The sequence below is a fragment of the Dendropsophus ebraccatus genome, chromosome 2 (assembly GCF_027789765.1).
Source record: "Dendropsophus ebraccatus isolate aDenEbr1 chromosome 2, aDenEbr1.pat, whole genome shotgun sequence".
NCBI lineage: Eukaryota > Metazoa > Chordata > Amphibia > Anura > Hylidae > Dendropsophus > Dendropsophus ebraccatus.
The window spans coordinates 32,548,064-32,572,909 of record NC_091455.1 but is presented as its reverse complement, the minus strand read 5'-3'; the positions used below and the strand labels follow the sequence as shown (position 1 = coordinate 32,572,909).

Here is a 24,846-nt window from a genome sequence, read left to right as displayed (position 1 = left end):
TCTTTTTTTTTTTCATATCAACTGGTGTCAGAAAGTTATACAGATTTGTAAATTACTTCTATTTAGAAATCTCAAATCTTCCAGTACTTATCAACTCCTTTATGTTCTGCAGGAAAGTGGTGTATTCTTTACAGTCTGACATGGTGCTCTTTGCTCCCACCTCAGGAATTGTCCAGATCAGTAGCAAATCCCCTTAGAAAACCTCTCCTTAGAAAGCTTTCCACTGCTGTAAGTACTTATCCGCTGCTGTATGTCCTACAGGAAGTGGTGTAAACAGCGCCCTCTGCTGCCGATGTCGGGAACTTTCCAGAGCAGTAGCAAATCCCCATCCAGTAGTTGAAAAGTACTGGAAGACTTGAGATTTTTAAATAAAAGTAATTTATAAATCTATATAAAGCCTATAACTAAAATTTCAGCACAAAAATCGAGTAGGAAAGCAGGTGCAATGCATGCTGGGAGATGTGGTTTCCTGGACGGATTCCATGGTGTAAAACTGGGATCATTTGTAAGTTTGAATCTGGGGCTAGGAGCAGCGTAGACAATCTGTGGGGGGTCGGTGAATGCACCTACAGTGGTACCTCCGTTTAAGAGTAAATTGGATTCAGAGGGTTTTGCAAGAAGAGCTCCCTGTACTGGGTGGGAGGGGGAGTGGGGGTGGGGCATGGTCTGCATAGTGGGCTCTACAGCTCTGTACTCTGACCCTGGAAGTCTTCCTCACCTTCCAAATCATAGCAGATCCACTTTAGGCTGGGGCTTACATCAGGGGACAGGACTGTGGAGGTAATCTCTCCATAGCTGTAACCTCTCTCTCCCCGGACAGAGAGCGCTGCATGTATGTGCCCACATCTGTCCTGCTCATTCCTTCTTGCTCCCTGCAGTCTCTGTCAGCCCTTGTGTTTCCCATCCTCTCCATTCCTGCTATAATGTGCCTGCACTCATGCTCAGCTATACACACTGCTGCTATAATGTGCCTGCATTTACACTCAGCTATAAACATAGCTGCTATAATCTGCCTGCACTCACATTCAGCTATACACACTGCTTTAAAGAAAAGTTTCTGTCACTGTCCTCCTGCACAGCTTTGTGATTCTCACTTCCTGATTGGTCCAGGCTAAACACACACACACCTTCCCCATTGTGATCAAGTGACCACACAGACCTCTGACAGCAGCCCTGCTTCTCTATTCTATCCTGTACTACGCTACTGCATTATGGGTATCTGCATCTCCTTTCTGTATCTACAAACTGCTGCTGTTTTTCAGCTTTATGCAGTTACTATACATTATACTCCACATACTGATTGCTATATTGTACAGTAACGTATAATATCACATATTCCACTTTCTAAATGTTTGTTTTACCTGTTATTCAGAATTTTAAAAATCATTATTTTTGGGGTGCGGAACCAATTGTCTGCATTTCAATGATTCCTTTTGGGAAAATTTGCTTTGGTTTAAGAGTGGATTTGGATTACAAGCACGGTCTCGGAACGAATTATGCTCGTAATCCAAGGCACCACTGTGTATGCTTTTTGTGCATATTATTTTTTTATGGGATCTACTCAGAAACATGTAGGACATGTGCTTGGCCCAGGTTGCTGGATCTGATATTGGGCCGACTGGTGGGTTCTGGTGTTTTGGGGTCTACTTGTTACGGTGACCAGGAGTGGTAACATCCACCCCCGGACACGCAGCAACCGGACCTTGGTTAGAACTAAGGTGAAGTGCGAGGTGTAGGTGCAAGATGACAGAGTGCCACTTTAAGCAACGTCCAAACGTTACTTAGTTTCCTAGTGCAAAAATAGTGACAAACAGTGCTCAAGTAGTGCAAAAACCAACAGTAGTAATCCAACAGGCAAATAGGCAAATTCATAGTAGAAATAAAGCAGCAGGTGTCATGGACTCTACCGGAGGGAAGATTGACAGGCAGAGAGGCCAGTAACGGACCCCTCTGCCTGTCATTCATCCCCTCGGAGCACACTGACAGGCAGAGAATGGTGACTAGACAGGGGCGGGAAGCTGCTCAGATGACTACCTCCCCGCAGCTGCCTGTCACGCGCCCGGGTGATTTAACTGCTTTTTTTTTTTTTTCAGGTTTACAGCTCCTGCTGCAGCCGTGGCCGGTACATGCCGTGGCTGCTGCAGGAGCTGTATACAGGGGTTCAGGGAACCATATGAGCCCGATTGGGTTGATTGATAGTTACCCTTTAAGGACACATCAAGTAAGAAGGAGTTCACCTTTAATGGAACTGCACTGCAAAGCCAACACCCAAACTGAGGTAGAGCTTGGTTGAACTTGATGGACATGTGTCTTTTTTCAACCGTATTGACTATGTAACTATGCTATTTCTGAAAGAAAGCGGCCGCCATGTTTTTCTGAGCCTGCATAACCCCTTTTGAAAAAAAACCTATTGTTTTAGGAGTTCAGGATTATTGTATGCACCTGGCATTATGAAATAACTCTGGGTGGTATTACAAGATCTGTGCACGTTCTCATTCCTCAGATGGCTGAACAAAACATAATCTTTTTGGAGCGCAGTACCCTGGCCTTTAGTAGTCACGTCAGAGTCCTTTCCGTCACCCTGAGGACTGGACATGTACTTGTACAGCTGCTTTCATCATCAGGCTGCTGGCACTGAATACAGCGTGTTCCATGACAATTATAAGCTGCCTAGAAAACAGCAAATCCTTATTAAAAGAGAAGCGTAAGGTGCGCGGCGTACCGCAGCGAAATGTGTTGGTACAGTCCAGCACTCTATGAAATCTGTCTATGTTACTTAACTCATAAATGTCCTGGAAATATCGAGGGAATCAACGTACTAAAAAGATGTCCCGGACTTTGATATATTAGAATAGGCACCAGACATGGCATAATCCCTCAGCATATTATTACTAACACATGGGGAAGAGAAAAAACTTAGAAATGTGAGGAGCAGAGAGGACAGCACATGCTGAAATTCTCATATTTTATATCAAAAGAAGAATAATAGACAATAGAGAATCACACGACGCAGACATTAGGTCATTTGTGTCAAGTTTGGACAAATTCACCCAAACGTTTTTTTTGGGGGGGCTTTGTCACATGACTGCACAGTGTTGTGATAGTTGGGGTCACGACAAAGTTTTGGGGTCGCCACAACTTTGCTCTACCTGCGGCTTGGTCAGCGCTTTTTAGTGGAATCTGCAATATGTGAACTAGACTTAGGGTACTATTACACAGGCCGTTAAACGAGCGCCGATCTGCTAGATCGGCGCTCGTTTACTGGGCCTATTACACGGCCCGATAATCGTTTAACAAGGGCTGCAGGGACATCGTTACCAATGTCCTTGCAGCCATTGTTTAAACTATATACATTAACTATCCAGGCTGCAGGGCTCCTCTTGTTCTGTGCTTCTCCCCGGGTCCCGCGCTCTCCAGCTGCAGAGCGGCCTGTCTCAGCTGACAGGCCACTCAGCCAATCACTGGCTGCAGTGGTCCCGGCCAGTGATTGGCTGAGTGGCCTGTCAGCCGACACAAACCGCTCTGAAGCTGGAGCGCATGGACCCAGGGAGAAGCACAGAGGTAATGTATTCTTCTTTGCTATTAGTCAGCAGCGGCCGTGCACCGCTATTACATGTAGCCATGCGCGTTCGGTGCCCGACAATTATAGGTCAGAACCTATATCAACGATCAGCTGATCGTTGTCTTTATTACACAGAAAGATAAACGGCCGGCTAGGGTCATAAAGGCCGGATACACTGTCATAAAGGCACATGGGAGAACTCATAGTCTAAGGGTCCTATTAGGCCCCGATAAACGGCTGAATCGAGCTGATTCGGCCAATTATCGGTCCGTGTAATAGAGGCAATGATCAGCCGATGACAATGATCATCAGCTGATCGTTGTTTTAGGTTTGGGCCTAAAATCGTCAGAAGCCGACCACACATCGCTGTTTGTAATAGCAATGCGTGGCCAATGGCTGACGATTCCCCAAACACCTGATACCTTACCTCTCAGCCAATCACAGGCCGCTCAGACACTGCTGCCGATGGGGCCAGGAAGTTTCGGAGTACAGGAGAGAAGACCGGGAGAGGGGAGAGGCAAGGTATCAGGTGTTTGGGCAAGGGCTGCATGTCCACGCAGCCCTTACTGCCCGATTATCGGGAAGTTTAATCAGTGTTTAGACGGAACAATATATCGTTTGGAAAAAATTTTATTGCGGTCGATTTAAGATCGCTTAAGCCCATCTCACACATAGGGTGAATTGGTGAAAGACTGTTTACACAAAGCGATCTGCGAACATCGATTTGAGAACATGTTGAAAGATCACAATGAACAATTTCTTGCTCATCGCTTGATCATTTGCTGTGTTTACACGAGCCGATTATCGCTCAAATGCAATCGTTATCACGGAAATTTGCACGATAATCGTTCCGTGTAAACGCACTATTACACTGAACGATTAGTGAACGAATGTGGAATTACAGCGAATGATTAACGATGATGGTCAGATCTAAATCAACGATCAATACATGAATGATCTTTCGATCGTTGCCTGCAATTACACAGGACGATTATCGTTTAAATTTGAATGATATAACGATTTTCCGCATGGTAATTGTCCCGTGTAACAGGGCCCTAACTTTGATGTTGTCGAATTTGTGTCATCCCTATTGATCCTTGCCATTATACATTATTGTAAGGCAATGTTCACACTATGTATCAGACCGGCCGTTCCGTGACCCCAGCCAGGTCACGGAATGGCCGGTCTCTGCCCGGATCATCGCGGCCAGTACTTAAGTACCGGCTGGATGATCTGTCCGGCCGCAGAGCTCTGATGCGGGCGCATCAGCGCGCGCCCACATGAGAGCTTCCCATAGCGCACAGTGAAGCGTGAACTGACAGGTCTTTCTGTGACCGGAATTCACTGAATTCCAGCCGCAGAAAACTGACATGTCAGTTATTTGCGGCCCCGTATGGGATCCCGGCCGGAGCGTATACGCTGTGTATACGCTCCGGCCGGGATCCCATAAACAAACAGGCATTGTTACACCGCGCAAAAACTACGGCCGTCATTGCCATCGGCAACAACGGCCGTACTTTGACGTAGTGTGAACATAGCCTAAAATTGATCTTTTATGTATGGATATTGTGGATGTATTGATTTTACAATCCAATTAAAATATGTTAAAAAAAAAAAGAAGTCATGTACCAATACAAAAGACCAAAATGATCATGATCAGCAAACTGCCAATTTATAAGCTGCCAAATAAACAAGGAAACCATTGGTAGCGCGATGGGTTATAAGCTTGTAAATCTTGCATTGACCCAAGGACTATGGTTGGTCTGATCCTGGGGTAAGTTACGATTAAATAGACAATTAGACACCAGCAAGGATCAGATCACCAACTATAGTTGTTCTCATCTGTGTTAAAACAACATGGAAAAATACACGTACCACATCCGCAGTGGATTTCATGCTGTGAGTTCCGCATCGGTTTCTGGTACAGTTATGCCCTATGGCCTCTGCATTCTCGCAGCGTATTTTCAATGTAGCCCCTTTGCCTTATTAACTAATCAACTGCTGGACCTTTAAAAAAGCTCATACATTACTTGCCTGCAATCTGGCGTGCTTCTCCGGCTCCCGGGTCACTGACGGAGCTTAGCCAATCAGTGCATTGCGGAGGGACAAGAAGGGGCCTGACACGTCATGACCCTACTTCCTCACTTAGACCTAGAAACAACCAGGGATCAGAATGGAGGACAGCGGACCTCAGTGCTGGAGCCGGGGAGGTAAGTTGCATGTTTTGTTTTTTATTCATCTACCCCCTTCCCTGGCAGTTTTAAAAAAAAAAAAAGTTCCTGCCCGGAATTCTCCTTTAAAGAAGTCTGGCAATTTTTTAAAATTTTTCAACTGTCAGGGGGAAAATAATTAGCAATCATTGCTTACCTCTTCCCGTGCCTGCAAAACGCTGTACCACAGGCTCCGAGACCCACACCGGAAGGTTCCAGGACCCCAAGTTCCGATGTTGTCAGAGGAAATTATCCGACCTGGCTGATGGACTGCCCCATCAGCCAATCAATGACTGCAGCTGTGTCCTGTCCCGGCCACTGACTGGCCGAGCAGGCTGTCCACTAAACTGGTTGTGACGTTCCAGGCTAGTGAGATCCAGTAGCCCGGCGGGGGTCCCGGTGCAGTAAGCCAGCTATGCAGAGGCAGAAGGAGAGATAAGTAGTGATTGTTTATTATGTGCCAAAGAGATACAGCTACCGGCCCTACTGAGATAGAGGCTGATGAATTTTCTTAATGTGACGTTTTTAATATAATAAGTTTGCATAAAAATACGGGGTGCTCACTTCTACCAAATATACAATTCTACGAGATGAATATCCATACGAAAAGAAGAAAATGTAGAGGGCACTCACCGATAAAAAACGTATTCTTTATTCATATCTTTCTTAAAAACGCCATAGCAGGACAAGCAGGAGAGCAGACACCTGGACTTGTCCTGCTATGGCGTTTTTAAGAAAGAAATTTATAAAGAATAAGCTTTTTATCGGTGAGTGCCCTTTACATTTTCTTCTTTTTGTATGATTGTTTATTATGTTACTCCCTGTTGGCTGGCAGATTTTAAAAATCACTAGACGTCGACTTTAAAGCAACACTCCAAGCAAAACTATGTTATGCCTAGTGCAGAAACCGATGGGGTGGTGCATCACAAAGACCCTTAGGGACAACCAATGGAGACTCCCTATGTCATGCCCCACCCCCACAGATCCTGCCAGAGAAATAACACAGGGAATCCATCTTATTTGAAGCATTCTGCTTTGGCGTAGATGTATTTGTCTATCACATTATCCGGACGCCCCACTAGTCATGATTCCATCTGCAATCTACGCCATCCAATCATTAAAACTAGACATGAGCGAACCGGGTTTGGGTTCGAGTCCATCCAAACCTGATCGTTCGGTATTTGATTAGTAGCGGCTGCTGAACTTGGATAAAGCTCTAAGGTTGTCTGGAAAACATGGATACAGCCAATGACTATATCCCTGATTTCCACATAGCCTTAGGGCTTTATCCAACTTCAGCAGCCACCGCTAATCAAATGCCGAAAGTTCGGGTTCGGATGGACTCGAGCATGCTCCAGGTTCGCTCATCTCTAATTTAAACCCCATCAGCGTGTCATAAGCAATGAGCAAGGAATTCTGCAAAGGAAACGTTACCTTTAAAGATGAAATCCTGTTAATCACGCTTTCTATTTCAGGAAAGAACATAGAAGAGGAATTCAAGGACTGGCAAAAAGCATAATTCACAGGTCATACATAAGATGGAGTTGGCATTTTAAAGCCTGCGGGTTAATCGAGCGTAAAGCTTTCCCTTTGCTTAGAAGAGAATTGTTGCATCACTGCCAGATTAATTTCATCAATCCTAATGAGATGAAATCAGACACCACCTGTCTATGGATAGGAAGAGCGAGAACTTAAGTGCCATGGAAGCTGAGCGGGTAGGACGGGCGAGGCAAGGAGGACGGCAGAGATGTTACCTTATATAGGGCAAAGTGTACTGAGCCAGAAAGTGAGCCAGAACTAATATAAGGCCCCTTGTATGTGCCCGTATAATGGCACCATATACCGATCCTTAAAGGGAATGTCATTTCATTGTTTTCTATGTTTTTATGGGGGCAGACACATTGCCTGAGCTGCTTTTAACAGCATTTAGAGATATGCTTTACAGCAGCCCCATAGACATAAGAAACAATAGATTAGAGCTGAACTCACTGACTGCTATGGGAGAGTTTTTATAGGGATGGTCAGTGACCTGTGCAAAGGAGGGGGATGTGACCATCACCTATTGTGTATGGCTTGATCCTATTGTATCTACATTCTGGTGTCACCTGTCATCTAGGATTAGCAAAATCACAGCTACTTTCTTGCTAAAACAGGACCACCCCTGTCCTCGGGTTGTGCACGGTATTATAATTTACCTCCATTCACATCAATGAAACATGGACAAGGGTGGCGCTGTTTTGGGAAGATAGTGGTCATATTTATTTAAGCTTGGAAAACCCTTTTAAAGGGTTAGTTCACCAAAAAAAAACTCTTTTAAATCAACTGGTCCCAGCAAGTGCCAGAGATATGTAATTTACTTCTATTAAAAATTCTCAAGTCTTCCAGCACTTATCAGCTGCTGTATGTCCTGCAGGAAGTGGTGTATTCTTTCCAGTCTGGAGAACAGGAGAGATTTTCTATGGAGATTTGCTACTGCTCTGGACAGTTCCTGTCATGAACAGAGGTGGCAGCAGAGAGCAATATGTCAGACTGAGAACAATACACCACTTCCTGTAGGACATACAGCAGCTTATAAGTACTTACAAATCTCTGGCACTTTCTGGGACCAGTTGATTTGAAAGAATTTTTTTTTTTTGTGAACTACCCTTTTAATCCTGTCTGTTATTATATGGAGGAGACTAGTGAAAATCTTTTCTACAAAACAAGCATCATCTTATTATTAGTTTTATTAGCCAGAATGAAAGCTGCAAGATTTCAAGATTATTTTATAATATAAAAATAAAAAAAAAATCTGATGACACATTCCCTTTAATATGGCCATAGGATTATCCTATAGGATTGCTCTACTGGGTTCCTTTTCGGATGCAAATTTTTCCCATAGACATCATTGGATACAGAAATTCTTCGCCTGAACTGTGATGCAGATTTTGCATTGGGGCCCTGGAAGTTCAAGCTACATCTCTGCCCCTGTGGCCTTAAAAAGTTAGTATACCCTTAAAGGGGTACTCCGTTGAAAACATTTTTATTTCAAATCAACTAGTGTCAGAAAGTTATAGAGATTTGTAATTTACTTCTATTAAAAAATCTCCAGTTTTACAGTACTTATCAGCTGCTGTATGTCCTGCAGGAAGTGGTGTATTCTTTCTAGTCTGACACAGTGCTCTATGCTGCCACCTCTGTCCATGAGACTAACTGTCCAGAGCAGGAGAGGTTTTCTGTTCAATCTTTTTATTGAAAATTTTTCAAAAGTATTTTAACAAATGCCCAATAAAACATGTATTTGTACAAAGCACGGCATAGTAGGATACAATAAAGCTTATGGTTACATGTGAGATATAGTAACATAAAGTCCGGTTAACTAGGACCATGGTGAAAGAGGAATAAACAGGAACATTAATATAAACTAAAACAGAACCATCATCATTGTTCATGGGTCAGTTATTAGAGGGGTTAGCTCTTACGTAGTTATCATGGGTACATAGACTGTGGAAAGGTGTTAGTCACGCAAGTGATGTCAACGGTTTATCTGACATAATGGTGTTGCAAGTCACAATTAACAATGATATATTGGGAGTAGAGAGGAGAGGTTTATTTCTCCTGAATTGAAGTTATACATGAAAGTAGGGAGAAGTGACCCAAGGGCGCCATTTGTTTTCACATTTCAGGAGAGGTTTTCTATGAGGATTTGCTGCTGCTCTGGACAGTTCCTGACATCGACAGAGGTGGCAGCAGAGAGCACTGTGTCAGACTGGCAAGAATACACCACTTCCTGCAGGACATACAGCAGCTGATAAGTACTGGAAGACGAGATTTTTAATTAGAAGTAAAATACATATCTATAAATCTTTCAGAAAAAATGAAGGACTACCCCTTTAACATGAGTAATAGATTTGGTTACTTATGTTACTCATCACCAAGTGCCCCGGCTAGTTTATGAGGTTGTGCCAGGGAGGGTAACCTAACCAAGGATAAATGATGATGATGAGTCAGCTTTCGGTATGTAAGCCGGAATACTTTTATATTGTTGATATAATAATATCCAAAGCGGCCAAATATCCCACAACTTGGTGACGGAGGCCACCGCCGACTGTAGTACATTCCTGACACAGGTTGTGTATTATCCTTCCTCTGATGACATGTGTGATGCTGGAGGAGGAGGACTTGTCAGGCATCGTCAATCCATTATATTGAGCAATTTGGGAAGTAATCAAAACAAGGGGAAAGTTTGCTTAAGGGGCCGAGAGAGCTGTGGAAATTAGGCCAAGTGCCATGTTCCACCCCGCAAGATAGAAAAGCCTAAAGCTCCACAATTCCACATTTTAGAGCTATCATAATTCAATATGTCTATTTTGAAAGAGCAACAATGCAGATAGCAACGATCTGCAGCCGTCGCCCCGTGTAATAGGAGCAGCGGCATCAGACCGCCATTATCTTCTATGGGCTTTGGAACAAATTTCCAGCAGATGTGGTAGGTAAATGTACAATAACTGAATGTACACCTGCCTGGGATAAATATATATCTATCCTAAGATAATAAGAGGGGAAATTATATAAGGGCAGAATAGATGGACCACAGGGGCTTTTTCTGCCGACAATTTTCGATGTTACTATAACACACACAGGCACCGAGTCACGCCTACCACCTGCACCCATCCAGTCCTGTGGTTTACAGCAGCACTCTTTAGTTTCAATAGTTTTTATTGAAGAAATTTTTGGTATAAACAGTTTGAGAATATTGAGCAGAGAGGTACAATCTTACTATAACATAAATTTCAGTTTACACACCGCAGCAGTACATTTCTCTCTTATCCCTCTTAACAGCAGGACATCTCCTCCTTAGCAGCAGTACTTCTCCCCCTTAGCAGCAGTACATCTCCCTCATAGCAGCAGTACATCTCCCCCTTAGCAGCAGTACATCTTCTTTTAGCAGCAGTACGTCTCCTCACCAGCAGCAGTACTTCTCCCCCTTAGCAGCAGTACACCTCATCCTTAGCAGCAGTACTTCTCCCCCTTAGCAGCAGTACATCTCATCCTTAGCAGCAGTACTTTTCCTACTTTGCAGCAGTATTTGTCCTCCTTATCAGCAGTACATCTCCTTCTTAGCAGGAGTACTTCTCTCCCTAAGTAGAAGTACTTCTCCCCCTAAGCAGCAGAACATCTCCTCTTAGCAGCAGTACATCTCCTCCTTCTTCTTAGCAGCAGTACTTCTCCCCCTTAGCAGCAGTTTTTGTCCCCCTTAGCAGCAGTTTATCTCCTCTTAGCAGCAGTACGTCTCCTCCTTAGCAGCAGTACTTCTCCCTCTTAGCAGCAGTACATCTGTGGTGTCCCACCACAGCTGTTGCTGGTCTGTACACCCCTCGCAAAAGCCTGTACTCAAAGTAAAAGTGGTACTTGCTATCGCTATTGTTTGTATATGCACTTGTATGTTGCACAGCTGTAGTAAACAAGGAGTTATAATTTGTTGGTGGTCTGCACACCAATAAAAGCTATTTTCTGTTCTCCACCTATCTCTATTCTCCCTTCTTTCTCTGTACTTTCTTCTCCACCACTCACAGGAGGTATTACTCTGTAGGAAGTTGTCACATGGGAAGAGGAAGTACACACCCAACCTTAGTCAATCCGGTGTAGTCTAGTCTAGTGTGTGGTAGTGGATAGATTTATGGGAAGCACTCTTTTCTTCTGCAAAGCAACACTTAGCCTTATTATGCAGTGCTAAACTACTCAGGAGAGGGCAAGTCAGAGATCACCCTAACCAACACCATGAACATTTCTAACAGTGCAGGACAGTATCCTGAAACAACAGGAACTGATCCAGATAGAGCAAAGTTGCTACAAGCCTACGTACGCTATCTCACAGCACAGGTGTTACCAGATAAACTTGGCCACCTTGCTCAACTCAGGTAAATAGGTCTGGGACTTATGTCACCCTAGGAGGACGGGTCACCCGACACTGTAGGGCAACAAGTGGTACAGCAACAACAAAGGTCAAAACACGGGTAACTCGGGTAACTCCCCAAAACTCCTCTCTACTGCTCTAAACTTACTCTCCTTCTCAGCACGCAACCAAGTCAGCTCAGCTCTTCTGCTCCAAAAGCTCTTAATGCAGATTGTGTCTAGTCAAGTCAGAAGTCTATTATCTGCTACTCTACTGAGTATTCCTGAAGTAAAGAAGATTTTATTTATGGTAACAGGACTCAGTGATTATTGTTCTGGCACCTACACAGTGATTACTCCATCCTTGGGTCATCTCCTCTTTCTGTAGTTGGCGGTACGGATAGTCCAGGTGGGTCACAGCTCCACTCCGGACCACCGTGATAAGTACCTATGGAACACCCCCTCACAGCCCAGCAGGTCACCGACCAAAGAGGAAAGGGTATAGCCATCCTTCCTAAAATGAAAGCAGGTGTGCCCCCATACATGTGTGCCCAACCGTTACTGGCATCATAACAATCTACCATCCGGCTGAGCTATACTCTGACCAACGACTACAGTAGTGGCGTCACACAATACCATCTGGCAAGTGACTGGTCGTCCATAGGGCTACACCACATGTCTCCTCCTTAGCAGCAGTACTTCTCCCCCTTAGCAGCAGTATGTCTCCCCCTTAGCAGCGGGTACATTTCCTCCTTAGCAGCAGTACTCCTCCCCCTTAGCAGCAGTACTCCTCCCCCTTAGCAGTAGTGAGTCTCCTCCTTAGCAGCAGTATGTCTCCCCCTTAGCAGCGGGTACGTCTCCTCCTTAGCAGCAGTACTTCTCCCCATTAGCAGCAGTACGTCTCCCCCTTAGCAGCAGTACTCCTCCCCCTTAGCAGCAGTACGTCTCCCCCTTAGCAGCGGGTACGTCTCCCCCTTAGCAGCAGTGTCTCCTCCTTAGCAGCAGTACTTCTCCCCCTTAGCAGCGGGTACGTCTCCCCCTTAGCAGCAGTATGTCTCCTCCTTAGCAGCAGTACTCCTTCCCCTTAGCAGCGGGTACGTCTTCCCCTTAGCAGCAGTACGTCTCTCCCCCTTAGCAGCAGTACGTCTCCCCCTTAGCAGCAGTACTCCTCCCCCTTAGCAGCAGTACGTCTCCCCCTTAGCAGTAGTACTCCTCCCCCTTAGCAGCAGTACTCCTCCCCCTTAGCAGCGGGTACGTCTTCCCCTTAGCAGCAGTACGTCTCTCCCCCTTAGCAGCAGTACGTCTCCCCCTTAGCAGCAGTACGTCTCCCCCTTAGCAGCAGTACTCCTCCCCCTTAGCAGCAGTATGTCTCCCCCTTAGCAGTAGTACTCCTCCCCCTTAGCAGCAGTACTTCTCCCCCTTAGCAGCGGGTACGTCTCCCCCTTAGCAGCAGTACGTCTCCTCCTTAGCAGCAGTACGTCTCCTCCTTAGCAGCAGTACTCCTCCCTCTTTTGATGCAGCACATCCTACCATATTAGCAGCCATAGTAGCTTAATCAGCCTTACTGTAACTGGAATGGACATAACTACTAGAGTAGCAGGACCTATGTAGGAAAAGAGACAGGGATCATGATAATACCTTTATACCTTTTGAACATACTCATTGATGATATAATGATAATTTCTCAGTGGTGCCCCCTTCAGGTTACTTATTACACTACTACGAATTGCATTGTTTAGCTAAACAAACTGCATACACGTTGTGCCCGCAGTGCTTTATTCCCTGTTTAGGTCATCTCAGTCAAGATCACACTACCCACAATAAACCTGGCAGCAGCCCTACACAAGCAGGATTGGAGAGACAAGCATAATCCTTTTGGCGAAAAAGCTATATTTACTTGAAGTAATGTGTCCAAAAGAGGCGGCGGAGCCTGGATGATGAGAAAGGCGGCAGGGAAGGAAGAATGGATGGGATTTTTTTTCTATCCATCTGCCCTATAACTTTTCCCTTCCAGACTATAAAAAACGCTTCTCTTGTAGCCGGGTATCACTTGCTCAGCAGTAAGTTGTGCCTGGGTAATGCACCATAGTGTGTAATTGTGCAATTTTATTATGCTGCCACTAATGGCTGTGTCAGTAACTGCAGGGCTGCTCAAGCCCTGGTCCAGACACAGTTACTTACTGTATTGCTAGAACTGCTACATGAAACACTAGCAATACTGAGCCTCCCTGATGTCTATAAAATGAATGTTAGTATTAGAATAGACATTTCACTTGGGGAAGCTGTCTGTGTCAGGAGCGCAGTGTAGCAGAGCAAGTCATAATAGTTATTCCTGCTCACTCTGATTCACTGTGCCGTGGCTACAGAACTACTGACGCAGCATCTTCCCCAAGTGTGATGTCTATTCTACTATTAGCCTGCATTATATAGACATCAGGGGAGGCTCAGCATCTGCATGCAGCAGGACTAGTGCAGGGACCTAGGCTTGACCTGCACTTCCCAACACAGCCATTAGTGGCAGCAGAGGGGGCCATGTAAATATATATATACCTCTACACTTTCTTTTATAAAGGTATATAACTTTATTAAGGTAATGTAATCAAAAATTATTGCTGGAATACACCGGGTACTCCATTCTTCACCCTAGATGCAGCTACCGACTGCTGCCGCACCAGATGGAGCAGGATTGGGTAACCTTGTACTCCATGTAGGTGTGGGTGTCAGAGGTGGGACCCACATCCATCACATATTTGTGGCACAGCCTGTGGCTAGTCCATAAATGTGTGAGCTAAGAATACGTTTTTATAATAGGATGGAGGCATCCAGGGCCGGCCTTAGGGTAGATGGCGCCCTGTGCAGAATATTCTTTTGGCGCCCCCCCCCCCCCCCCCCCGGCTGATTGTAGCCCATCCCAAGCCTATCTCTTGGAGACACACACTGTATATACTGCTTACACGGACAGATACAGTCACATATACACATACAGACACACGGGGGAGGTTCATCAAACAAGGTGTAAAGTGAGACTGGCTCAGTTGCCCCTAGCAACCAATCAGATTCCACCTTTCATTCCTCACAGACTCTTTGGTTGCTAGGGGCAACTGAGCCAGTTTCACTTTACACCATGTTTGATGAACCTCTCCCACAGTGTATATACTGCTTACACAGACACATACAGACGCACAGTATATATATCCTGCAAACACAGACACACATACAGTCACATATACACATACACACCACACATACCCACCACTGGGAGTTGTTGTTCTCCTACCACACAGAGCCACACAGGAGCATGCTGGGAGTTGTTGTCCTACCACACAGGGGCATGCTGGAAGATGTCCTACCACACAGGAGTATGCTGGGAGTTGTTGTCCCACCACACAGAGCCACACAGGAATATGCTGGGAGTTGTTGTCCCACCACACAGAGCCACATAGGAGTATGCTGGGAGTTGTTGTCCCACCACACAGAGCCACACAGGAATATGCTGGGAGTTGTTGTCCCACCACACAGAGCCACACAGGAGTATGCTGGGAGTTGTTGTCCTACCACACAGAGCCACATAAGAGTATGCTGGGAGTTGTTGTCCTACCACACAAAGCCACACAGGGGCATGCTGGGAGTTGTTGTCCCACCACACAGAGCCACACAGGAGTATGCTGGGAGTTGTTGTCCCACCACACAGAGCCACACAGGAGTATGCTGGGAGTTGTTGTCCCACCACACAGAGCCACACAGGAGTATGCTGGGAGTTGTTGTCCTACCACACAGAGCCACACAGGAGTATGCTGAGAGTTGTTGTCCTACCACTCAGAGCCACACAGGAGTATGCTGGGAGTTGTTGTCCTACCACACAGAGCCACATAGGAGTATGCTGGGAGTTGTTGTCCTACCACACAGGGGCATGCTGGGAGATGTTGTCCTACCACACAGAGCCACATAGGAGTATGCTGGGAGTTGTTGTCCTACCACACAGGGGCATGCTGGGAGATGTTGTCCTACCACACAGAGCCACATAGGAGTATGCTGGGAGTTGTTGTCCTACCACACAGGGGCATGCTGGGAGATGTTGTCCTACCACACAGGGGCATGCTGGGAGATGTTGTCCTACCACACAGAGCACTAACACACACAGAGCACACACAAACTCCACTAACACACACAGACAGAGATAGATATACTCACAGTCACACTGCAGTAGTAGTGGAGAATGTCTCTGCCCATGAGGAGAAGCAGGTAGAGCGGAGGATCACACTGCTGATGTCTCCGTCGGGGGAGGGGGCGGGGTTATGGGCCTCTGTGAGCTGGGAGACGCTGTGGGGGGCGGGGGATGGGGGCCAGGCTGCAGTCACATGTCCGGGGAGAAGAGCTTCCTCGGCTGCTGTGCAGAGGCAGGGACGGATATATGGCCTCAGGGATGCAGGTGGCGCCCCCCTCCTGCCGGGAGTGCACAGCGCCCTGTGCGGCCGCACTGCTCGCACACCCCTAAGGCCGGCCCTGGAGGCATCAGCACCTTCTTTTCAGTCTGGAGAGCAGGATAGGTTTTCTATGGGGATTTGCTGCTGCTCTGGACAGTTCCTAAGATGGACAGAGGTGGCAGCAGAGAGCACTGTGTCATTACTGGAGAGAATACACCACTACAAATCTCTGGCACTCACCAGCTCCAGTTGATTTAAATGGGTAGTTCACAAAAAAAAATTCTTTTTTCAACTGGTCCCAGCAAGTGCCAGAGATTTGTAATTTACTTCTATTAAAAAATCTTCAGTCTTTCAGTACTTATCAGCTGCTGTATGTCCTGCAGGAAGTGGTGTATTCTTTCTAGTATGACACAGTGCTCAGGAACTGTCCAGAGCTGCAGCAAATCCCCATAGAAAAGCTCTCCTGCTCTGGACAGTTCCTGACATGGACAGAGGTGGCAGCAGAGAGCACTGTGTCAGACTGGAAAGAATACACCACTTCCTGCAGGACATACAGCAGCTGAGGTGTGTGCTTGACTTCCTATATCTTATATTTTTCTGTCTCTTTTGTTTATTGAAATACTGGAGGACGTGACTGATTTTTAAATAGATGTCCTTTACAACAGTATAACTTTCTGACACCAGCTGATTTAAAAAAAAAAAAAAATCTCTGGAGTACCCCTTAAAATAATTTAGTAGTTAGCACAACACTCACCGTTACAGGTCCGGGGATTGTCTATGGGCCCGGATGAAGCCCAGTCTCGATTGCTGCCCCTCTTGCTGCCCATTTTACAGAGGATCGACTAAGCTTCTCCGCACTGCAGCTTCTCACTATAATATTGTCAGAAACGATTGCACATTCCTGGAAAATTCCACCGTTCCCTTCTTGGGTTAGGATTACTTTTTCCATCTCGTGGACTCTCTGTAGGAGCTGACATCTTGCTTAGAATTTTTGGCCGGCGTTGATCATTCTCCTATTACAAGGAGAAGCCTATAGGAGAACAATGTTAATAATTAGACATATGGGACCATTAGTATCATACAGAGATGTTACACAGCCCAGTGCTAAGACCCCCGCATCAGTCACAGAAGAAAGGCAACCCTCTCCCGGGACTCGCTCTGTGTTGTCTCATGTTACGCAGACGATGGGCGATCCTTCATTTATGCTACAAATTAACATTAGTGGGTTTTTTTCTTATGATTTATACCATTGACTTGTTAAACTATATGAACCTTCTCAGACATCTCCTAAGTGTGGGGACACCTGTGCTGTGTCTTATGACACCTGGAAGATGTATCATTTATACATTGAAGGTTACATATTATCATATAGAGGACTGGGTTCTCAAAGAAATCAAGAAATAAATACATTTTGGCTATTTTCTTTTAATTATTTAATTAAATAAATAATTTATTATCATTATTATTATATTGCTTGAAAAAGCACTATATTGTAATCCGTATTCTTCCTTTTCTTCGCTTCTTCTTCTTCCAGCCATTCTTCTGCAATTAATACAGCCCGAACCGCTTTGCGCACAAACTTCGTTCCGACTGCGTTTCAAAGCCCTCGGCAGTGTGAGGTGTGCTATCTTTTTTTGGTTTTGATCGGATTTGTCATTTATAAGAAATTTACGTTTAAAGACCCCTAATTTCCCATAGGAAATAATGGCCTATTGAAAATAATGGCCACACTGTAAACGCTAACAGCCAATCACAGCACATATTCAAATAGTTGAAATATAGCAGCCAATAGAAATTCTAAGGTCTTGTCAGTCAGTGCCTCACAACATAAACACAGTCACGTGTCCACTATTGGCCAATAGAAGATGTAGAAGATGGAAGATCCTTAAAGGACAACTCCGGCCAAAAGTATTTTTTGATATTTTATTACTTATGGAAAGTTAGACAAATTTCTAATATACACTTATTATGGGAAATGCACATATAGTGCTATTTCCCTCAATTTAGTAGATCAGGCAGACTTCAATTTTTCTAAAAACCAGTGACGTCACGAACCAAACCAGAGCAGGGCTGGGCTGGGTGTAATTCCTATGAAGCATCCAGCAGGGGCGCAGTGTATGGAGAAATTCTATAGTAAGAATAACTATCACAAGTGCCAGCAGCCCCATCCACGGCACATAGGATGGGGCTGCTGGCACTTGTGGTGCAGCTGCCCCCATGCCAGCAGCCCCCAAGTAAATACCCCCACCAGTGAAAGACCCCCAAACTACCCCTATCAAAAGTGCCATCAGCCCCGTCCATAGCGCTTAGGACGGGGCTAGTGGCACTTGTAGTGCGGCTGCCCCCTCTCTCTCCCCCCCCCCCTCCACTCCACAGGACAGTAGACCCCAGACCAGCCGCCCCCACCCCCAAAAAAAAAACCAAACTTCCTTTTTCAGGAGTGCCAGCAGCCCTGTCCACGACGCGTAGTGCGGCTCCCCCCCCCCTGCGCAACAGCAGACCTCAGACCAGCGGACCCCCCCCCCCCCCCCCAAGGACCCCCATAGCTTACCACTGCACAGCCTCTTCCCCGGTGCCCCCCGATCTGCACAGAGAGGAGATACACATCCTCCTGTACTGCAGCATCTCCCCGCTCTCTCTCCCGTACAGCAGCGGAAGAAGAGAGACAGAGCGGGGAGATGCCGCAGCACAGGAGGATGTGTACCTCCTCTGTGTGCGGATTGGGGGGCACCGGGGAAGAGGCTGTGCAAAGGTTAGTTATGGGGGTCCTTGGAGGGGGGGTCCGCTGGTCTGAGGTCTGCTGTCGCGCGGGGGTGGGGGGGCGGGATCCGCACTACAATTGTCAGCAGCCCCGTCCTATGCGCCGTGGATGGGGCTGCTGGCACTCCTGAATAAGGAAGTTTGGGGGTTTTAGGGGGGTGGGTGGCTGGTCTGGGGTCTACTGTCCTGTGGAGTGGAGAGGGGGGAAGAGAGAGGGGGCAGCCGCACTACAAGTGCCACCAGCCCCATCCTAAGCGCTGTGGACGGGGCTGATGACACTTCTGATAGGGGTAGTTTGGGGGTCTTTAAGTGGTGGGGGTGTTTACTTGGGGGCTGCTAGCACGGGGGCAGCTGCACCACAAGTGCCAGCAGCCCCATCCTATGTGCCGTGGATGGAATTACACCCAGCTCTGCTCTGGTTCGGTTCGTGACGTCACTGGTTTTTAGAAAAATTGAAGTCTGCCTGATCTACTAAATTGAGGGAAATAGCAGTATATGTGCATTTCCCATAATTAATGTATATTAGAAATTTGTCTAACTTTCCATAAGTAATAACATATCAAAAAATAGTTTTGGCCAGACTTCTTCTTTAATAATTTTGTCTCACTGACATGTGTAAGATTGTCATGGTAACCGAGCAATGATCTTTACCATTATAAGAAGCAGAGTTCAGTCAGTAAAATAGCAGAGCTGAGCCAGTCCGACACCCGCACTACGTAGCAGAGCTGAGCCAGCCGTATAGCAGAGCCAACACGGGCACTACGTAGCAGAGCCGACACCCACACTACATAGCAGAGCTGAGACCGTGTAGCAGAGCCGCGACCAGCACTACGTTGCAGAGCTGAGCCAGCCGTGTAGCAAAGCCGACTACCGCTCTACGTACGTAAAAGAACGATACCCAAGTCGCTCTTAAAGGGACAGTACTCAGGTCGCTCTTAAAGGGCCGGTACCCAAGTTGCTCTTAAAGGGACGGTACCCAAGTCCCTCTTAAAGGGACTGTACCAAGTGTTAAAGTTTCTCTAAAAGGTAAATCAAGTAGTGCACTATGTATTTCCCTGGAAATGCAAATCTTATAATTGTATATTGTTCACCTTTTACAGCTTTACACCTACATATCCTGTTACCTATTACTGATGCTTTCATTTCGGACTACTTTATCCCTAGGTGTGATGCTAACTCTACCAACATTGTGAATCCTATATTATTGTTGAAGGTGAACCTTCATTAAATCAATTTCTACAAATAGTATATGTACCCAACTGCCCCCTCCCCCCTTTTAGCCCCTTTCCTGTCTTGACTCCTTTCCCCTTTAGCTGCTATACATACCGTCTCCATGTTCAATGGTATGTAATTGTATTTCATATAAATTATGCATACTATCACTCATAGGCTGTTTTCTGCACCATGTTCTTATTTATGGCCTGAAGAAGGGCCTAAAGCTCCTGAAACTTTGCACATTTCTCACTGCACACTGCAACTGCATATGGATAATAAAATTATTTAGCCAAATATTACTCTCCTTTTTGGCTCCTTTGACACGCTGGACTAAACATAGATCACTCATTCCTACACCAACAAACTTGACTTCCCTAAGTGCTGTAGGCGCTGTCACCACAACTTAGCGATCCTACAGAGAGTCATTTGTTATAATTTATGACATCAATAGGGAAACTTCCCATAGAGAGAAGCGGATCCCTTTATTACCTCTTACGATTCAGTAAATATCAGGTCTTTTCGAGGATTTTCCATAAGCTACAACCCTCACCTCCCCAGGCGGTGCGCTTATAACCTGATTGTAATCTACACCTAAAACTTACAGTGGTTTATATAACTTTACCGGAAAAATGAACAGTTTCCAAACATGTCCCCCCTGTGGGTGGCGAGTCCTCAGCACTGACGCACACGTCTCCTTATATGTTTTGACAAATATAGACTATATATATAGTATATGTAAGATATTATTAAACACAATCTGCACAGTTTAGTGCAATACAAAAATACTGGAGGTTACTCAGGTGCTTTTGGTTGAGGTAGAGACAAGGTGCTTGTAAGAGAAGGTTTTGAAGAAGAGAGAATAGAGGAGAGAGGGAGCCTTAAGGGCTCTCTAATTAGTAATGTACTCTCCCTGAAACAGTTTGAACTGAAGAAGAGATATCGAGAACACTTGTACTCACGTATGTGACCACCTTCTGCCCCATAGTAGCGGGCTGCCTGTCCTCCTGGGTAGTACGAGCCCCAGGCCTAGTTATCTGGGCTAAGTAGACTTCCAAGACTTAGTAACTTTGTTCCACTGGGATCAGTACGTGTGACCCCTAGGTATCTGCCCTGCATGTTTTAGAGAAGTTCCTGGCGTGGACAAGGTGATCCTTCTTCTGGCTACTCTCCCCCTTTGTACTTTCTAGCTCTGAATAGTTGCTGTGTATTTCATAAAGAGAATCTGGAACTGGCTGGCTTGTGTTACTGACATAGGACCTGGCCTTAGCCAGGCCTGGCTTAACATCAGCCTTGGTTCTTGCCACAGTTCTTGCATAAAATTGGGGCGAGAAATAGCTCCTCCTGTAACTACTGTAATCAAGAAGAGGCTGATTTGGTTCACTTATTTTGGTCCTGCCCCCGGAGTAGAAGTTATTGGGATGGTATTGTATGTATATTACGGAGTAAGGGTTTAATGACTGGGACTCTTTCCCTAGACATGGCGGTTTTGGGATCATCACCTAAGGAAAAAAAGGGACAGAATCTATTAGTAAAATTATTATTTTATGCGAGGTTAATTATATTGAGAAACTGGATGAGTGATAGATTGCTATCAGTGGATGAATGGGTTAACCAGGTTAATATTATTAAATCCTTGGAATGGGCAAGAGCGAAAGGGCATATTCTTAGAGAACAAGGTTATAGGAAAATATGGAGTGGCTGGTAAATTGGTCTTTGAGTTTTTTGGAGGGGACTAAGTGCTTTTTATTATAAATGTATTTATTTATTTTCTTTCTTATTCATTTATTTAGTTATTTATTTTTCTCTCTTTTTTTCGTTTCGTTTCTTTTCGTTTCTCGCAGTCTGGACAGGGTAAGGGTGGGGTGGGGTTGGTTGAAAATGTCTGGAATCATGATTTGATTATATGGATTATGTTTTTGTAAATTATGTAATTATGTATTTATTCCTCTGCTGAGGAGATGGTTGTTAATTTCTTTTTTTTATAAAAGAAATAAAAAAAAAGACTTCCAAGACTTAGTAACTTTTTTCCACCGGGATCAGTACGTGTGACCCCTAGGTATCTGCCCTGCATGTTTTAGAGAGGTTCCTGGTGTGGACAAGGTGATCCTTCTTCTGGCTACTCTCGCCCTTTGTACTTTCTATCTCTGAATAGTTGCTGTGTCTTTCATAAAGAGAATCTGGAACTGACTGGCTTGTGTTACTGACATAGGACCTGGCCTTAGCCAGGCCTGGCTTAACATCAGCCTTGGTTCTTTGCTGCCTCCTCACACACTGACTAGAACCGACTAGACTGACTACTCTGACCAGGAACTAACTCCTTACTCCAAGGGTCTAATCAAACCCTCCTGTGATTGGTGGGGGCTGTGTGTGCAAAAAGAGAGAAGACAGATCATAGGATAGAGACTGAAGGGAAAGCTCCTGCACCTATAAGTGGATAAAACCTCACATGTGACACAAAATAGTTAACCCTTAAGTCTCCTTCAGCTGTGCTTCACATAATACATATAATACAGAGCAGCACCTAGTAGGAAAAACACTAATTACAGTGAATACCTCATCCCCATCTGTGTGAACCCAAGAGAGTTAACTTACTCAGGTGCAATAGAACTTAGGGGCCCATACCGGGTCACTACACTATGGTTTAAATCCAGTTTTTATACCGAAAAAAAAATGTTTTCACACTGGCCACTAAGCCTAAGGTGACACTTCCCCTTCTTTAAAGATTCCTAGAAGTCATCTCAACATCTTGACAGGTAAGAATACAATGTAAAGGCCCTGTTACATGGGCTGATCTGGAGGAGCAAGCGAGCGCAGACCTGTCAGATCAGCGCTCGCTTGCTTCTCGTTCTCCATAGGAGATTGTGGCGGTCTGCTCTTATACATGGTGTGACAGCCAGCAGACTGTCAGTATCATTCTAATTTTTTTCAACATGTTGAAAGACAAGGATCAACTGGCATCGTGCAAATCATAAACCGTGGGGTGCAGATTTTGGAGTTTTGTGATTTGACAGCCATGCTAGACCTGGCCTGAAGCCTTGAAAAGTCCTAGTATACCTCTATGGAGCCCCAAAAAGCCCTAACTTATCCCCAAAGACTAAGGAGAACATTTATCAAGACTGGCATATGTGTATGCCAGTCTTAGATAAAGCCATGCCCCCATTCACCACCACAGGATTCACTAAGAGGCAAGTGCAGGGGGGGGTGCACTGCTACTTACTGTATGTCCAGATGAGGTAAGTGTTGATGCTGTTGCATCACCACCTAACTCTTTACACTTTGTGGGCCAGTCACTCTGCACCTGACCCATGGAGTATAAACAACAAATAGATTTACAATATTCCCTATGGGAAAACTATGCTCAATACTCAAACTGCCTTCTACAACGGATTGTGTTCGAGAATGGGTGTAGTGGAAAAATGCAAGATGGAAGCATAAATGTTGCCCTCACAGACAAACAAAAAATTAACCAGCAAATCCAATACAACTATTTTCACTGCGCACAAAAAGAGAAAAGTCCAAAAGATGTGCAGATGTGGCTACTATAGCTATTTAGAATTGAGAAAACTGCTATAGAAAAAAATGAGGTTCTTAGGATGTCATTTGATCAAATAGTGTGTACCATCTCACCATGGTAAGGTGACCTAGAGTGGGACGGACCCTACACTGTAGACTGTATTACCATAGGTTATAGCCTCATCGGCCCTACAGTACAGAATCCCAGTCTGTGATAATGCATTGACACCAATGGCTAGTTTACTACTCAGCCCCTCAGATTTTTTTTTTTTTTTTTTTTTTTACAATTTAGAAACCTATTGCCAGCAGCTGCTTTGTATGTAATTATTAGTTATGTAGCAGTTACGTAAGAACACTGTAAATGAATTAGATTATCTAAGCAAGCCAAAATACACAGCAATAAAGTATTGTGAATATTATGTTAGAAGGTTCATTGTGCTCGGTATCTCTATGCCACTCATCCAATTACGCATGTTTGATTAATAGGAATTAGCAATGTGTTGCCGTCTATCTGGTTGGACAGTTGAGGTAAATGCAGATGCATTAAGCTCACAATGGACGGTCTAGATTGGCTAAAACATCAGCTATAATATAAGGCAAGATGTGGTGGTTATTTTCTGCAAACATTGATACAAATCAATGATGAATCCACGTTATATGTGGATTTCACCCGATACAGTGGGGAAAATAAGTATTTTGTACACTTCTGATTTTGCAAGATTTTACAAACAATGGAGAGTTGTGTAATTTTTAGAGATAGAATCTATAAAAAAAATCCAGAAAATCATATGATCAGTATGATTTTAAAATAATTATTTAGAATGCTATTGCATGAAATAAGTATTTGATTACGAACCAGCAAGAATTATGACTCTCACAGACCTGTCATTTTTTTTTTTCTAGAACCTCCTTCCACTCTGCTCTCATTACCTGTAAAAAAAAAAAAACACCTGTCCACACACTGACTCACACCCCAACATCTCCACCATGGCCAGAGAACTGTCTAAGGATAACAGGGACAAAATTGTAGACCCGCCAAAGGCTGGGATGGGCTACAGGACAATAAGTAAATATCTTGGTGAGAAGGCAACAATTGTTGGCACAATTATTAGAAAATGGAAGAAACACAAGATGTCTGTCAATCTTCCTCTGTCTGGGGCTCCATGCAAGATCTTGCCTCGTGGGGTAAGAGGGACCTGGTCGATGACCTGAAGAGAGCCGGGACCACAGTCTCAAAGATTACCTTCAGTAACACACTATGCAGTCATGGATTAAAATCCTGCAGGGC

The 24,846-nt window shown here is 45.0% G+C and overlaps 1 protein-coding gene across 1 annotated transcript in view; it reads right to left on the bottom strand.

The window, feature by feature from the left end:
• GEM (GTP binding protein overexpressed in skeletal muscle) overlaps window positions 1-16,890 on the bottom strand; it is a 27,985-nt gene extending 11,095 nt beyond the window's left edge. Inside the window, exon 1 of the mRNA XM_069957295.1 lies at window positions 16,825-16,890. The gene's annotated coding sequence lies outside the window, so the exon portion shown is untranslated. The remainder of the gene's footprint in view (window positions 1-16,824) is intronic.
• Between the last annotated feature and the right edge of the window lie 7,956 nt (window positions 16,891-24,846).